Source organism: Cryptomeria japonica, chromosome 10, assembly GCF_030272615.1.
Source record: "Cryptomeria japonica chromosome 10, Sugi_1.0, whole genome shotgun sequence".
NCBI classification, from domain to species: Eukaryota; Viridiplantae; Streptophyta; class Pinopsida; order Cupressales; family Cupressaceae; genus Cryptomeria; species Cryptomeria japonica.
Genome location: NC_081414.1, coordinates 678,194,395 through 678,213,653, shown reverse-complemented (window position 1 = coordinate 678,213,653; position 19,259 = coordinate 678,194,395).

The window sequence follows — 19,259 nt, the reverse complement described above, 5'->3', positions numbered from 1 at the left end:
GCACTTTGAGTTATTTGATCTAATTTTATATAGAATGGTGACACTTGTAATGACTAGAATTCTTTAATTTTAAAATAGATGTTGTGATATGAAGAAGTTCAACTCTGGAAAGGGTGTCTAAAAATGATTCTAGTTTTATGAGAAAATTCTAGATCTTCTATCTGTTTGAGATGATATCAAGTCTATGCACTAAAACATGTAATGTATGTGCTAAAAAAATTAGTGTATGTGCTACTCTAGATCACTTATGCACTAAGATGTCCTCTAGATGTGCTAAAATGTCCTATATATGCACTAAACTAGGGTTAATTTGATTATTCTGACCATTTTGGAGTTTGAAAATTTTGCTTGTCTAATATGCTATTGTTAACATTATATGTTCTATTATGTTCCTTCTATGCACTAAATAAAGACTTCTAAGCATTTTTAAACTTGGTGTATGCGCTAATTTTTTCTGTCCATGTGCTAGACTACTTTGTAACTGGAAATTTTGACAATTTGATTGTGTTTTTCTATAAACTTTTTGAGTGTTTAATGAATGATCTTATTAAAAATGATTGAAAACATAACATCCAACAATAGAACAATAGTTTTTGATTTGTTTCACCCCATAATCTAAACAATGAGTGCACATTCAAGGATCTTTTCAAATCCCTCTTATTGTCACTGGGTTGAACAATAAAGACACATCAATCAAACTCTTCTATTCTCAAGGGTCATCAACAATACCACAGCTCACATCTTGATACTCCTTCAGCTCAAACAACCCTGTCACACTAGAGGGTGCGCCCATTTTTTTGTCATTTACTAGAAGTTGAACAAAAGATAATTACTTCTCAATTGGATCATTTTCTTGGGAGATGTATGGTGAGTGTCTTAGGGGCGGATTCTTCCCCACCCTTGCACTATGATACTACAATATTTGGATAACTTACTCAGCTTGGCTTCTACCCTTAAAGTCCATACTAAGGGTTTTGTTCAGTGCATCAATGATAAACTCCCTCAAGAGGCTTCCCAACCTTTAAAATAAAGGCTTTACGTATCACAAGGATACTAGGGGAAGGCTATCAATGAACACTATCGTTGGATGTGATTTTCATCATAATCCACATTTGATTATAGTGGGTTGGAATACTTGGTGTTATTCATTCCCCACTTAGGTCATTACCCTTTCACTAGCCTAATGTGCTTCTCCGGAGGGTGGGCCTGCTAATGGATTTAACCTAATTGTAATAAATGAAAGAGTGAGTATGGCATTTTGGTTACCCAGTTAAAGGGAGAGCATAGGCTTATCACAAGACAAAGCATATGTGTTTGCTCATTAATCCTTTGCAATAAGAAAATTAAATCTAACTTGTTCTTTTTTATCTTGCACCAAAACAAAATGTGAGCTACTTGTAAATAGGAAATGTTCTTTTGTTGTTCTTTTTATCCTTTGCAAGAAAAGAAAGTGATATTCTTTTTATGGATACCAAAGGAAAAGTGGGATTCTTTTTAACTTTGCCAGAAAGAAAGTGTGGAGTTCCTTTTAAACCTTTTTAGAAAGAAATTAAAATTGAAACAAAAGGGTAAAATAAAAACTAATCTAACTCCTTTGTACCTGCAAACAAAATTATCCTCTGCAAAATACTTGAAATGTTAGTCTAGTATTGTGGGCTCACAATCCTAAAATCCTTCTTGATTTTACAAAATTTGGCTCTCTGCCTATGACAAATGCATTATTATGGTGAAACAAAAGCACTACAATAGAGAGAAAATGCGCTAGAAAATAAAGTATAAGCACTAAATATTTTAGTATATGCACTACTAAATAACCCCAATGCACTGTTTTGATGATTCAATATGCTAAAATAAGGTAAGAAAGAGGGGAGAGGCACATTCTATGGATGCATTGAAAACTTGCACAAATGGGTTGCTCTGGACCTCCAATGCAATATTACAAAGTTTTGATGTGCTGAAATATATGTTCAAAGTGCTACAATTTTCCACCTATGCGCTACTCTGGGACTTTGTTAAAAACCTATCTTTGAATCTGCACAAAAATTATTAAAAATGTTGGGGATGGGCCCCACGGTGGGTGCCAGTATTATATGATAGAATTATGATATCATCCAATTAAGAACAAAGTAACTAAACATAACAATGAAACATTATATTAAGGATGCAATTAATAAGTTATTTAAACAAGCTAACCTTCAAAGGAGTTCCATTTCTCTCTATCTATAAGGATTCCTCAAGTCATGGTTTTGATCTCAGATCATTGAGCACTTGACTTTCAAAATGACAACCTAAAGAATGAGTGCTATGATAAGATGATCTATATGCTATGCAATTAAGATATATATCAGATAATGAAAATTATTACTATGATTGATCTATTGATAATAATATTACATGATCTAAAATTCTTCTAAAATGCTTGTGTGTGTGAGACTTGATTAATTGAAAAAGACACATGAGAGGGACAAATGTAGCACAATATGTAGCTTGATAATAAGATCCCTTTGATAATGAAAGGATGAGTCCTATTTATAGAGGGAATGGGTAATTATATGGCTAGGATGGATTTATCTTAGCAAGGGCAAGGATTGCATGAGGAGGGTTTGATCTTCAATCCATGTTTGCAACTTCCACCAATGCAATACTGACAAGTGGCATCATGAGAAGGATTGAGAGGAGAGGGATAAAGCATTAAATTCTTGAAGATACATGATGGTTATCCTAGGTGGTTGAGTTATTGGATAAAGGCTTTATCCAAGGGGTAAAGGAATGTGCAAGGGTTAAAGGTGCTGGCAATAATGTAATAAACCAAGAGCGGGAGTGAATCAGTTTGCAACAAAAACTTACTACAACTTAAACCACAAAACAAATCTGATAATTAATAGTTAGACTATGAAACAACACCACATAAATAACACACATAACACCAATATTTTTGACGTGGAAAACCTAGTTAAGGGAAAAACCATAGTGGGAACCTACCCACAATAAGATAATACCCTATTAGGAGTAAATGTGAATATTACAATGGGAATACACATGCTTTCAGGCACACTACCTGTAGCTCGCTACTCAAAATAAGAATCCTAGAAAGTCTACAACCTTAAGGGAAGGCTCCCTACCTTATAGGAAATCTCACCGACTTACAAAAACATTTGGAGTAAAATCTAGATTACATGAACTACGAGAATAGCATCTCTGTATGCTTGAGTATAGTTATGGTTAAGAACACAGTTTTCTCTACAACACTTCTCTTCTCCTTCACACTTCCAAAAGATCAAATTACTTGTTCACACATCTAACTCGATCAAACACTTGCATATACAATGTAGACACTTGCAGACATACATCTTGCATGATTATTACCCATATTTATACAAACCCTTGACCCATATTTCAAGGTTGGCCAAACCTTCAATAAAAATTACAAAATAATATCCTCACACACTACAATAATACATGTGGACCAAAACAATACCATCTAAGACATATTCTAGTTCCGAAACAATACCAAAAATATAAAAAACCTCCAAGAATTATGCCTCGATCATCCACAATATGCTACAATCACCAAGAATGTTGCATAACACAAAGAACATCACTGGACAAGGAAAACCTTCAATAATGCATACAATAATCAATGTAGACCACCAATATGCATAGAACACAATCTAAATACATTTACAAGCAATGTGAATTGCATCACAACAACTCAGATTACCAGAATCATCATCATTTCTCTACCGAAGCATAGGAACAACAACATAATTCACTGTCAAACTTAAATATTTTATTTCGGACCTCCAAATCATGAACTGCATGAACTGAGGACACACATCAATGACCAGAACACATCCCAAACAACTTCAACCAAAAGATATATACATTTTGGAGCAATACAAAGCACAAACTAGAATATAGAATAACAAAGACAACTACATAACATCCTGAATATTGAATCTTGTAACTAAATCAAATCATCATGTAGACCTCTGTAAATAGAAATGAACCATCTATAGACAACATACCAAAAACCCTTTAAACCACATCAATTCATCTGCAATACATAGGCTAAACCAACTCATCCAATCAAACTGCAACATTGGAATACATAGAAGAAAACTTTCAAACAATCTCCTCACCAACAATCTCCACATATGTTGACATCAATGACAACATATCAGCCAATATCTAACAATCTCCCCATTTTGCATTGATGACAACATATGAATGTGAAAAATAATCAATGCAAAGAAAGAAATCAACTCTTACCAATCTCCCTCAAAATGACAAGGATCAACTCCCCCTTGACAAACAATTCAAATCTCAAAATGCTCTACTCTCTTACAGATTTTTTCACATGCTTCCCTCCCCCTTTGACATCAATGAAAAAGGCTCAATAATAATGCTTCTCTCCCACAAATCTGAACATTTGAACCACCAACATTGACACTGACTACTCCCCTTCAGTAGAAGCCTCACTCATCAATATGGAGCATAAAATATCTCTCTGAAGTTCACCGGACTGACACAAATCCATGCACCTTAGTTCTTATCAGGAGGGGCAATTACTCCTAACTTCTTTCTAAGATACTCAAAAGTATCTTTAGGCAATGGCTTTGTAAAGATATGTACAATCTATTCCTTTGTAGATACATGCTCCAATTTGACTTTTTTCTCATTCACCTTCTCTCTCAAGAAATGAAACTTGATTGATATACACTTTGTCTTGGAATGCAACACCAAATTCTTTGAAATATTGATAGCACTACAATTATCGCAATATATAGCAATAGGATCATCATAAATAACTCCTATATCCTTAGACATCTACTTCATCCAAATTACCCGAGTACAGTTTCTAGCAGCATCAATGTATTCAACTTCTGCAGTAGATAAATAAATAACATTTTGCTTCTTACTTTCCCAAGAGACCAAATTCTTTCCCAAAAATAATGCACCACCTATAATACTCTTTTGTTCATCAACATCACCTACCCAATCAACATCATCATTCTTAGAATACCACAAACCAAAATCAATTGTCCCTTTCAAATATCTGAATTTCCTCTTTATAGTAGTAACATGAGATTCCTTAGGATCATCTTGAAATCTAGAAACATGAAACACAACATTCATTATATCAGGTCTAGTTTGCATCAAATATAACAAACCACCAATCCTAGATCTATATCTAGTCTAATTAGCTTTCAGAGAATCATCATCTTTTGTTAGCTAACATTCGGTCACCATAGGTGTACCAACAGGTTTAGAGTCCTCAAAACAAAACTTCTTCAATAATTCCTTCACATATTTATACTGAGATACAAAAATACCTTTATCTAGCTGAGTAATTTGCAATCCCAGAAATAATTTCATTTCACTAATCATAGACATCTCAAATTCATTCTGTATCTCTTCAACAAATCTCTTACATTGGCAATCATTCCCTCCAAAAGTAATGTGATCAATAAAAAAATTCAACAATCAAGATATTATTCTAATCAATCTTGAAGTAAAGATTACTATCAACAATACCTTTATTGAATCTAAGCTTCATCAAATACTTATCCAATCTAGCATACCAGGATCTAGGGGCTTGCTTCAATCCATACAATGCTTTCTTCAACTGACAAACCATGTCCTTTTCATCTATTAGTTGAAATCCATCTATTTGCTCAATATATACTTCTTCTTATAATTCTCCATTAAAAAGGGCTGATTTGACATCCATCTAATAAACCTTGAAATATTTGTGAGCAACATAGGCAAGAAATAATCTAACAGCTTAAATTCTAGCCACCACAGAAAAAGTCTCCTCGTAATAAATTCCTTCCATCTATGAATAACTTTTACAAACAAGTCTAGCTTTATTTCAAACTTCACCTTGTTCATTCAACTTATTCTAGAATTCCCATTTAGTTCCAATTACATTTTTTATGCTTAGGTCTAGGAACAAGAATCCATGTATTATTTTTCTCAATCTCATTCAATTCTTCTTCCATAGCTTTAATCCAATTTTCATCTTTGCAACGTTCATCAGCATTCTCAGGCTCAATCTTAGAAATCAAACAAATTTATTCAGCAACTCTTCTTCTAGTCATCACACCTTTATTCTTATCACCAAAATTATGATTTTCTGAATGATTCAATCTTACATACCTAGGAGTTTTAGGATTTTCTTGGATTTCAGGTTCTTGAAATCTTTCTTCTACACTAGCATCTGCCCCTTCATTCTCAAACTTTTTCGAAGCAATCTGAACTTGACTTTGGATCTGTACCCATTTTCCTTTATCTGAATTGGCATCTTGATCATCAGAATCATATCTACAAGATCTTATCTATCTCACATTAGCACTTTCAACCATTTTTCTCAATCTTTTATTATAACATCTATAGGCCTTACTTTTAGTAGAATAACCAAGAAAGATTCCTTCATCACATCTAGCATCAAACTTTTCAAGATAATCATCTCTTTTGATATAAAATTTACTACCAAAAATTATGAAATATCTAATAGTAGGAGCATGACCAAACCATAACTCATAAGGAGTCTTACCAATATCACCTTTGACATTTACTTGGTTAAGAGTGTATACAATAGTACTCACAACTTCTCTCAAAAATACATGTGGAACATTTCCTTCAATCATCATGGTTCTATAAACTTCTTGAATTGTTTTATTCTTTATTTCTACAACACCATTCTATTGTGGAGTCCTAGGAGTAGATAACTGTCTCTTAACTCCATTCTCTTCACAGTATGCATTAAACTCACCGGAACTGAATTCTCCACCTCTATCAGATCTTAGATACTTCAACTTCATTCCAGTCTTAGTTTCAACTCTAGTTTTGGAAATCTTGAACTTCTCCAATGCTTCAGACTTCTCCCTTAAGAAGGTAACCCACATCATCCTTTAATAGTCATCAATCAGCAACATAAAATATATGTCACCCTGCAAGCTTCTCACTCTAGAAGGAACACATAGATTAGTATTCACAAGATCCAACAATCCATTAGAATTATACTATTTTCTCTTATAAGTAACTCTTGTCTACTTCCCTAATTGACATTCCCTACTTACCAGATTAGAAAGCTTTATTAACTTTAGTAGATCTCTCACTGCCTGAGTAGAACTTATCTTAATCATGTAATCAAAATTTACAAGACATGTCCTTTTATGCCATAACCAACTTTCATCAATCTGAGCAATCATACAACTTTTACCACCAACATTCAAGTGAAAGATATTACCTTTAGTCTTCGTCCCTGATGCAATCTTAGTTCTGGAGCTTCTCAAGATCTCATGTTTCCCATTCTTGAATTTCAATTTATATCCCTTATCAACCATCTGACCAACACTCAAAATATTATTCTTTAAACCTTCAACATACAACACATCATCAGTACTATGCTTACCATCAAGAGAAATAGAACCTCTACCATGGATTACACTAGCTTTGTTATCACCAAATCTTACTATACCACCATGATACCTTTCCAAGTTCACAATTTCACTCTTATCATCTATCATATGATGAGAGAAACCACTATAAATTACCCATTTATCTTTCTCCTCAACATTAGCAACTAAAGCTTTCTCTTCACTAGTGCAACTTGTAGAATTTGTAGTTATAGGATCATATTCCTTGATAGAAATGAACACAAATTCATCTCTTGAATTACCCTTTTCCGACTTATCATCTATCATGCCTTCATCAGCAACATAATAATACTTCTTTTGATAATTAGGCTTATATGGCTTAAATGGCTTCTTAGATTTCTATCGCTTTCTGGAAACCTTGATGCAAAAAGTCCTATCTTATTACATGAAAAACATTTAAGTGGTAACTTTCCTTCATACTTACCGGTACCTTTAGGCAATCTTTTGGAAATAAGTGCTTCAAGCTCTCTTTCTCATATCTAGATACTCTTGTAAAAATTTCTCCCAGATCATATCTTTGCTTCCTAGAAACAACAACTTTGAATGTAGATTTAGTCTTAGGAAGAGAGTCTCCAAACTCACTCAGCTCAAAAGCAACAAATTTACCAATCAACATGTCTTTTGTCATGTTTGTCATAGTCTAGATCTAATCAATGGCAACAACTTTATGTTTGCAAGCAAGTGGCAAGGATCTCAACACCTTAGCAACAATCTTAGACTCTTATACTACTCCACTAGCACATCTGATTCCACACACAAGCTCATTCACTTTCTGCATATAAGAAGTAATGTTCTCATCTTCACTCATCTTTAGGTTCTCATATTTACCCTTCAAGCTTTGTAACTTTTCAATTTTCACATGACTATCACCTTCATGCGAGGTCTCCAACTTACCCAGATCTCATGAGAGGTATCTAAGTTCATCACATTACTAATCTCAAAATCTAACAAGGCACTCAACAATTCTTCCTTTGTTCTAATATTGTACTTTTCTTCCTTTATCTCATCCGGAGTAGTAGTACCATTTTGCGGAACATTATATACATTCTTAGTAATCTTCCAACACTCTTCTCAAATGCATCTCAAATAACATTTCATCTGGCTCTTCCAAATAGTGTAGTTTGTTACATCAAATTTCAGACTATCCTTCTTGAAAGCAAAGGTTGTCATCTTGGATCTCCTCGAGCGATCAATCTTCTTTAGGAGGATCTATCTCTAATACCAATTATTGGCAACAATGAAACAAACTAAGAGGGGTTGAATCAGTTTGCAACAAAAACTTACTGCAACTTAAACAACAAAATAGATCTGATAATTAACAATTAAATCATGAAGCAACGCCACATTAATAACACACATAACACCAATATTTTTGATGTGGAAAACTCAGTTAAGGAAAAAACCATGGTGTGAACCTACCCACAATAAGATAATACCTTGTTAGGAGTAAATGTGAATATTATAATGGGAATGCACATGCATTCAAGTACACTACCTAGGAGCTCATTGCTCAAAATAAGATACCTAGAAAGGATACAACCTTAAGGGAAGGCTCACTTCCTTACAGGAAGTCTGACCGACCTACAAAAACATTTGGACTACCATATGGATTACATGAATTGTGAGAATAGCATCTCCATATGATTGAGTACAGTTCTAGTTAAGCACACAGTCTTCTCTACAATACTTCTCCTTCATACTTCTGAAAGATCAAATCACTTGTTCGCACATCCAACTCGATCATATACTCACATATACAACGCAGACACTTGAAGACATACATCATACATGATTATTACATTTATTTATACAAACCCTCAATACAAATAACAAAATAATATCCTCAAATGCTAAAATAATATATGCAGACCAAAACAATGTTGGCTAAGACATAGTCTAGACCCAAAACAATACCCCAAATATGAAACACCTCCAAGAATTATGCCTCAATCATCCACAATACACTACAATCACCAAGAATGTCGCATAACACGAAGAACATCACTGGACAAGGAAAATCTTCAATAACATGCACAATAATCAATACGGACTACCAATATGCATAGAACATGATCTAGAGACATTCAGAAACAACGTGAATTGCATCACAACAACCGCAACAACTTAGATTACCAGAATCATCATCATTTCTCTACCAAAGCATAATAACATCAACATAAATGACTCTCAAATTGAAATTTCTTGCAGACCTCCAAATCATGAACCACATGAATTAGACAAACACATCAATGACCAGCACACATCCCAAACATCTGGAACCAAAGATATAGAAATTCTTGAGAAATACATAGCACAAACTAGAACATGAAATAATACGAACAACTGCATAACATCCTCAATACCAGATCTCATAACTCAATCAAATCATCATGCAAACCTCTACAAATGAGAATGAACCTTATATAGACAGCATGCGAGAAACCCTTTTAACTGCATCAGTTCATCTGCAATGCACAGTCTAAACTAACTCATTCAATCAAACTACAACACTGGAATACACAGAAGAAAACTTTCCAACAATCTCCTTATCAACAATCTCCACATATGTTGACATAAATGACAACACATCAATGACAACATATTGGCTAATATCCAACAAAAGGATTACCATAGTCAAAGCATTAAATGCTTGAAGGGACTTGAGGGTTAGATGGATGGTTGGGTTAAAGAAAAAGTCTCTAACCAATGGTTAAAGGTGGGTTAGTTGGATCAAAGCCTTTAAGGCTTGAGGATACTTTGAGAGTTAACTTATTGAAGGGAGAATTCCTTTAAGGCTTTGTAAGAGCTTTAATTCTTTTAAGAAGTGACTCTTCCCTAATTCCTTAGTTTAGGAATGTGCATATACTTAGAAGGGGATTAGACTAATATAGAAGGGTGTAGAAGAAAATTAGTGAGGAAGCAAGCATTGTAGGAAAATCCAAGTTGGTGAGGATAAATAGGATTCTAAATAAATAATAATTTATTTAAATGTGAGAGATGGGATTAATTAAACAAATATGATTTATTCATTTAATCAAAAGTTAGAATATGGCTAAGTGAATCAAATAAATTGAATAATTTATTTAATTAATAGAAGAAGAGGGTTGAGATGAATTAATTTAGTATTAATTTAATTAATAGTTGGATGAATGATAATTAAACAAATATAAAATTCATTTAAATGGGAGGAGAGGTGTCTACAGTAGTGTTTCTCCCCTTTAGGAGAAATGAGTAGTACACGAGCCCCTACACCATTTTTATTCCTTGATCCATCAAAGAACATATCCCATGATCCTCGAATATTATTGCTTTCTTTGGAGATATTGGGAATAGGGGCATTTTCTGTTGGCATTATGGATGAATTGATTATGTGTTGCATTGATGTTTTGTCATTGATGTCAATAGTAGCTGTTATGGTTGGTTACAGGTAGACAGGTTTTTGTTACCGGTAGAAGATCTAGTGTTACCGACAGAAGAGACTATTTGTTGGACACCTCCGACATGTTTGGATCAATGGAGTATGTTTTATTTTATGTGTTACATGTTCCTCCAACATGTTTTGGTGAGTTGGAATTGACTTGGTAATTGAATTCTATCATACACTCTTGTAAACCCTTACTGATATTGGTTTAAGGTTTAACCGGTAGAGATTTCACTAAGGAATCTTGATAGAATGCATAAGTGGTGTTGGTGCATCTTCTAGATGGATTTCAAGATGCTGAAGATGTTCTTTGATTGTGCTTCAACTACTTGAAGACATTGCTTTGGCGTGGTGGACCCAGAATAGGTTTGGTACCTATCTAGGTTATGGACCAGTATCATGTTAACGTGTACTCTACACGTTACCGGGATGTTTCATGATATTCTATGGATTGGTTATTTTTGTTTTGGTCTTAAGCCGATGTGGCATATCATTGTAATATGGATTTATGTAATGATATTATTGTAATATCTTTTAGGTGGCCGACCTAATTGGTTTAGGCCTTAAGGTTGGTATAAAATAATGTAAGATCTCATTGTAGTAAAATAGTATTTGTGGTCTTGGAATGTAATGGCATATGCGAAGGAGATTTGGTCGATCATAGGTGATCTAATTGGGAATAAGGAAGAGGTCAAAGGCCTTCGGTATTGAGCTTAATTGGGACTATAATCAGGCATGGTAGATGCTATCTCTAGCAATTCATTATTTTGGATTGTTGTCCATTTATCTTAAGATGGTTGTTACCTCTTTGTAGTCACTAAGAATCTTTTGTAATGAGCAGCATGGTCTAGGTAGTGCGCCTTCCTGCATGTGCAGACCCCTCATTGTATCACATACTTTCTGCAAAAGTATCATCTAATTGTGGGTAGGCTTCCCACCGTGGTTTTTCCCTTTCCAGGTTTTCCACATACAAATCATGGTGTTATTTGGTATGGTAGCATTGTGTTGATTATTTGTTTTATAATTAAGTTGTATTGTTTACCGGTATTTGTTTCTTCTTTACTGGTACTTAATCTAGTTTAAGGTTATTAAGTGGATTAAATGATATAATCTGTTAACAACTGATTCACCCCCATCTCAGTTGTTCACCGGTTATCCTAACAATTGGTATTAGATCTTTGGTCCTCTTTTGCAGAAGCTTAATCGCTTGAGGTAGATCCTATGGCAGCTAACACTTCAAAGCCACCAGCAACTATTTTCAGAAGAGAAATCCCTAAGCTTGGTGGAACAAATTATGGGATATGGAAAATGTGAATGGAGACTCATCTTATATGTATTGGCAAGGATATTTGGGAGATCACTAAGAAAGGATACACACCTTATGATCCGGCATCTGACAATCTGTGAGGCCCTACCCTGACCCATCCTATCTCTTCAGTTATTTTCATTTTGGAACTATTTTGGATGCTAGTTTTGACACACTATGGGTATAGAACTTTACATGGTCCCGCGATTTTGGTAACATTGATATATATGGATGCTTCATTTCTATGCCTTATGGATTAAAGAATATTATATGATTCTAGATTACGGTAATATTGTGATGATGCAGGTTATTATCTGAATTTCAGGATTTGTTATAATGTTAGAAAAATGTTTGCATATCTTGTAGATGGATCAAATTTTGAGGATTATGATGGAATTGCTTTGATTTGTGACAAATCGTATTTTATAATGTCAAGTCTTTGCAGAATGAATGTATTGTATTCTGATTTTGTGTTATATATTATATGAGGCTATTTGGGAAGTACTAATGTTTAAATTGAGATGTGTAGGAAATTATCCATGTGACCATGGAAATATTAGGGAGAATCAAACCTAGGCCAATGTGCGTTAGTAAAACCAGGGGTTGTCTATTTGGAGAGACAACACCCCGTATGTACTATATTTTATTTGTAAATGTAAAATGTTGCATGAGTGTAATTTGTATTTATTGGATTGTTTAAATTGTTTAAGGGACAATTGCCATGTGTATATTGTGATGTGGAATTATTTTGTAGTGTCACTTGGCACCTATGTAGTATGTTGTGTTGGCAATTTGTCATGTCACCTTTTTAGAGAGTTTTATTTTTGTTAATTGTTATATCTCCTAATTATCCTTGAAGGAACCAAGAAATCTAGGTTAGTGAGCCACAAGGAAGGTCAACTCAGAGTTGACCCGTAGGTTAACTTCAGGTGGACTTTCTAAAGGTCAAATCAACTCCTAGAGTCAATTTTAGAGCTTTTCTATTAGGCCTCATGGGGTACCTATGGGTGAAGGCAAAAATTGGCCATGTGTCTTTCCCTTAGGACTTGTTTAACCACCCAAAAAAGTGGTTTTCCCAAGATGGAAGAATTCCATCTATAGAAGTGCCATCCTTGGTAGGATAACCTTCTTGGAGATAGTAATCCCTCGTCCCCATTTCATTTCCCTTCTCTAGACACCTAGGTTAGGGAGTGTGTAAGACCTAGGGAAGACCAACCCAATGGGGGATCTCTCACTCTATCCAAGAGGTTGGAAGGAGTGAGAGAGGCCTTCTTAGGCTAAGAATGGAAGCTTAGTGAGCTAATCACCCACTCTCCATTCTTGGAGATTTTTGGAAAAAACTTGGGAGGAAAAAAAAAAAAAGAAAACCAGTTTTAGGAATAGAGGAATTTGGGGCCAAAGATTTGCAGAAAATTGTGTGGACTGGGCAGCTCATCTCCAACTAAATTTAGCATACCTATTGGCAGAATAAGGTTGGTTTTTATCTCCTCTTGTTTATGATTGTTTGTTGTTTGTTGAAGGAAAGAAATGCTTGTAAAGAAAATGTTTATGTAAGTTGTTGTTGGAGAAAAGAATGTGTGGTCTCATTTCTATGTTTTTTTTGTTTGTGTTCTTGTTTTGGGAGTGTCCAAGATCTTCTACTCTTGGGAGAGTAGGATGATCTTGGGGTGGAAGAAGCATGACAGCCTTGGGTGAGAGGCTCTCCTTAAGGAGAGTGATCTCAAGGGTGTCCCTTGTGACCCTTGCTGCATAGCCTTGTGTATGCATTTGGGGGTCATAAGGGGAGAGAATATGGCTTTGAGCCTTGGGGGGCATAAGGTGTGTGGGATGAAACTGTTGTGTATTTTGTGTTGCCATGAGGTGGCTTGGGTTGTATTTTGGCTACAGTCTCCCCAATGGTACTTGGTCCACTTCCACCCGTAGATGGATCACCACAAATGTGGTGATAGTGTAGCTTGGGATGGGAAAGTGTATGTTTGTGTGTTTGCCCTATTGTTGTGTTGTATTGCTTGGTTGTAACCCCGTCTAGGTCTTGATTCTCCTAGCTCGGGGGTGGCTTCTGGTAAGCCTAGGCTGGGAGGTGAGCATCCCATGGTCACAGTCCAAAATTTTACATGCAGGTGGCTTGGAAAAAAAAAAAACTAGGAGTTGCAGATTGTTGTGTTGCAGACTTTTATTCAGATTTCTGAGTTCTATTTAAAAGCAGAAAAGCAAAACGAAAATGTAATTTTTATGATTTGTAGCAAAAAAAAAATGTATATGTAAATAGAGGACTTTAGATTGTTTTTCTGTTATCCTCTGTACAAAGATTAGGAATGAAAAGACTGATTAGTCTATTTACCCATTTTATATATGGGTCATTGTAAATTAAAAATCTGGAAGGCAATGTAATTTTTATTTATATTTTGATGTCCATTGTATTGCTGTAGACTACATCTAAATCTAGTCTGTTCACTTGTTTATTTACTGCAATATTAAAGAAAAGAAAAAGAAAAATGCATTAGGTTGCATCATTTACTTGCATAGTTTCAATTCTTTTATTTTATGACTGTTTAAAAAAAAAGAGAACTAGTATTGTTTTTATTTCTTCATTATTTACTTGCATAGTTTAGATTACTGTTATTTTATGACTGTTAAAAAAAAAGAGAACTAGTATTGTTTTATTTCTGTAGAAAGTAGGATGTATGACTGTTAAATAAGGAGAAGAAAAAAAATATAGACCTATTCTTAATGCTGTTAGAGGCCTAAGAACAGAATGTTTAATAGTTAAAATCTCAAAACAATATAAGGGTTTTTAGCCCTATTGTATCAACATTTAACCATATATATATACCTATAGGTATATAAGTATATATATTGAAAATATATACCTATATATATATATAAATCTATATATATAAGTTTCCTGTATGTGCATACCCCTGTAACAACGAAATAAAAGATATATTCTGAATCTTGTGCATCCCTGTTACAAAACATATAAAAATATTGCAGAATAAACTTCTTCATCCAATATACATATATATATATATATATATATTTTTGCATTTGAAAAACATATTCTGTGGATGCCTGTAGAAGAAAATATTTGCATATTCATAGAGGATATTGTGCACCGTATATATATATATATATATATATACATATTTGATTTAAAAAAAAAAAACACATCATTTAACAATTTCCAACGATGAAATAATAAAATGATTTAAAAAAAAAAAATGGGGGAAAAACGCGGGCCACTGTGTGTAACACAGTGGACGGCCACGGCCGAGCCACTGTGTGTAACACAGTGGGCGGCGCCGAAGGGCACCGCACTGTGTGTAACACAGTGGAGTGGTTGCGGCCGCCACTGTGCTACGCACAGTGAACGGCGCCCGCCACTGTGTGTATACACAGTAGCCGTCCGCCACTGTGTGTATGCACAGCGGCGCCCGGAACCCCTCCCCACTTCCTCCGCCTCATCACACTTGGAAACCCTCCGCCGAACCTGCAATCTCCCTTGCTCAAAAGAAAACAAACAATAAAATATAGGGGTTTAATAAACCCTAACCCATTTTGGGTTAGGGTATAAAATGATAAAAAAATAAAACAAGTGTAATATATAAAAATGCAACCCTGACCCAATTTCCGGTTAGGGTTAGCATTTTAAGAATTATATATATATATATATATATGGGAAATTTAAATTGAAATTTTAAACTTTGATTTTAATATTTATATTTGGGGTCATTTTAATAATGGAATTATTATATGTCCATTTTTTTTTTTTAGGGATTTAAAATTTTAATATAGTAAAAATTAAAGGGATTAAAAAATGAAGGGGTTATTATAGTGGGATACACCATACATTAAATCGATTAATTTATTTAATTAATCAATAGATTTCCCTGAATATATTTGGACATTAGGAAAATTTAAAAGGAGAAATTGTAGAATCAATTTTATGGACCATAAGCCTTTGTGATCAGTTTGGGCCGAATTTTAAATTAATCGTCAAATTAAGAGGTTAGGGAAAATTAGAATTGGCCTTAGCTTATTGTCAGTTTTTGTGGGCAAATGACATTGTAGTAATTCGAACCCTCATCGGTTGGATTCAAATAATAAATTTTGCCTGAGCTTCAATTAATCATTAGCAATATCATTATATGACCTGGAATGATTTAATACATTAAGATAACCAATTATCCCTTGATTTAATTAGCGATAACTTGTCTTAGGTAATTGAGCTAGCTAACTAATCCGCGATGCTAATTAATCTCCACCAAACAAGTCGCTCGCTCGAGTTGGTTAATTTACCCAACCTTAGAAGTAAGTTTATTTACATCCTAGATAAGGCAAAAAAATTTAATAAAGTTATTATGTTATTTGGATATATTGCGAGTTCTTGACTTAAAAAAAAAAATTTGTTGTTTCGTTTTTGTGCCCTAAAGTTTGGGCACGACATTCTGGTATCAGAGCAAGGTTTCCGACACTAGGAACCTTTCTCCATTACGTTTCGCTTTAATTATCTAAATTAATCAAATATTTTCTTAAAAAGAAAATAAAAATGTAAATATATGAAAATTAAATTATTTAATTAATTGTTATTTATTTTATCTTTGTTTCTCATTAGGATGCCTCCGACTACACGACAAGCTCGCAAGCACGGAAGGGGTCCTAGGCGTACACGTATGGCACGCGAGGATGTTGCTAGGGAGGAACCGGTTCCAGAAGGGAACTCGGAAGCACCTCCTGAACCATCGGTTGACCCTAACCGAGACATCTTGCTAGCTCTTCAGAACTTGATTGGGATAGTGCAAGACAGGCTTCCAGCAGTGGACCGTCATGCAGACAATCAGAACTCAGGGAGTCATAGGTCAGTAGAGAGGGAACGGAGTAGGAGTCCACCTCCTAATTCTATAGAGGGCGAGGCAGAGCATGAGCCAGAGTCCGTTCACCTACCCGAACCCCCTCCAGTAGCAGCACCTGTGTACTTTGAGAGAGCACGTCAGGAACCAGGAGACCTGATTAGAGAGGTTTTACGCCTCCAGCCACCATCTTTTAGAGGAACTACTGACGGAGTAGAGGCTGAGGCATGGCTTTTGAGCCTAGATCGGTGCTTCGCATTGCGATCTTACGAAAGCAATCTGAAGGCATGTGTTGCAGTCCACCTTGTGAGATCGACAGCCTCCACATGGTGGAAGCAGGAGGAATTCAAGTGTGGACTCACTACAGATACCATCACATGGGAAATATTCACAGAGAGGTTCAGAGAGAGGTACTTGTCAGAGCACTTCAGGCAGTGTAGGATCGATGAGTTCCACGACCTCCAGCAGAAGGGTCTCTCAGTGACCCAGTACGAGAGTAAGTTTATTGAGCTCCTACCTTATGTAGATTACCTGAAGGATGAGAAGCTGCTCGTCAACCGATTTGTTAGGGGACTTAATGCTGGGATAGCAGGACCAGTGAGGATGGCCACTCCAGGGAGCCTTTGAGTTGCCGTAGAGAAGGCCCTTATAGCTGAGGAGATTCAGATCAGGCCACAGGACACGAGGGATCGGTTCTAGAACCGAAACCCAGCTCCCCAGCCTTTCGAGTTTCAGAAACCCGATTGGAAAGGCAACCACAGAAATGTTTCGGGGTCCTATAAACCCCCTCCTCCATAGCAGTCACAAAAGAGTCAGAGACAGAGGCCACCTCAGGGACAGCAGGGCTCCAAGCCCAAGCAGTGGCAGTCACAGGGTCCCAGGCGTGACCAGAGAGCACAGGGTACATACACACCCCCGACACGGGCTCAGCAGTCCTCCAGGGGTGGGTACAGTGGTTCTAGCCGGACAGGTGGGCATCCTTTTTCTAGGCCTCAGGGCGCACAGTTTCAGGCACGCGGTGCTTGCTTCACGTGTGGAGCCATGGGGCACATGGCGAGAGAGTGTCCACAGGGACAGATGATAGGGAATCAGAGGATGGCAACATCAGAGCCTACAGTTGGGGACATGGGCAAGACTCATAGAGTCTTCGCAGTGGTTGACAACCGCCAGGCAGAGCACCAGGCCACAGTCATCGAGGCTGCAGGTAAGGTCAGAGGTAGTAGTATTTCTATATTATTTGACTCAGGAGAGACTGACTCCTTTATATCTCCATTAGTTGTGGAGCGTTGGGGGCTAGTGGCAGTAAGGCAAAGTGTCAGCTGGGAAGTGGAGTTAGCTTCAGGGGCTAGAGTGTCAGTGGATTCAGAGGTTAGGGGATGTCCACTCCAGATTGGTAATACCACCACCTTAGTAGACCTTAGAGTTACGCCACTCGGATCTTATGGCGTCGTACTTGGCATGGATTGGCTTTACGCCCACAGAGCCAAGATGGATTGTCGCTTGAAAAAGGTCGAGTGTGAGGATGATCATGGTGCTCCCATAGTAATCACTGGGATTTAGAGACCCGTGTCTCTTCATATGATATCCGCTATGCAGCTTAAACGGAGCATGCGGAAGGGATGCTAGTTGTTTGCTATCACAATCAGTGACTGAGAGGAATAAAATGAGAAGGAGCCTTCCATAGATGATCATCCCATCCTTGAGGCATTTGCAGATGTGTTTCCTGATGAGCTACCCGGTATGCCGCCCAGTAGGGAGATTGACTTCCACATAGATTTGGTACCAGGAGCCGAGCCAGTTTCAAGAGCACCTTATAGGATGACCACTCATGAGCTTAATGAGCTCAAAATGCAGCTAGAGGAACTCTTAGAGAAGGGTCACATCCGTCCTAGCGTCTCCCCTTGGGGCGCACCAGTCATCTTCGTGAAGAAGAAAGACGGATCCTTTCGGTTGTGCATGGATTATAGGCAACTAAATAAAGTAACCATCAAGAACCGCTATCCCTTGCCGAGGATCGATGACTTGTTTGATCAGCTTCAGGGTGCTAAAGTATTTTCCAAAATAGACCTGAAGTCAGGATATCATCAGTTGAGGATTGTGGAAAGTGATATCCACAAGACCGCGTTTCGCACCAGATATGGCCACTATGAGTTCACTGTGGTCCCATTCGGTCTTACAAATTCTCCAGCTGTATTCATGAGTCTCATGAATGGGGTATTCCGCACCTTCCTCGACCG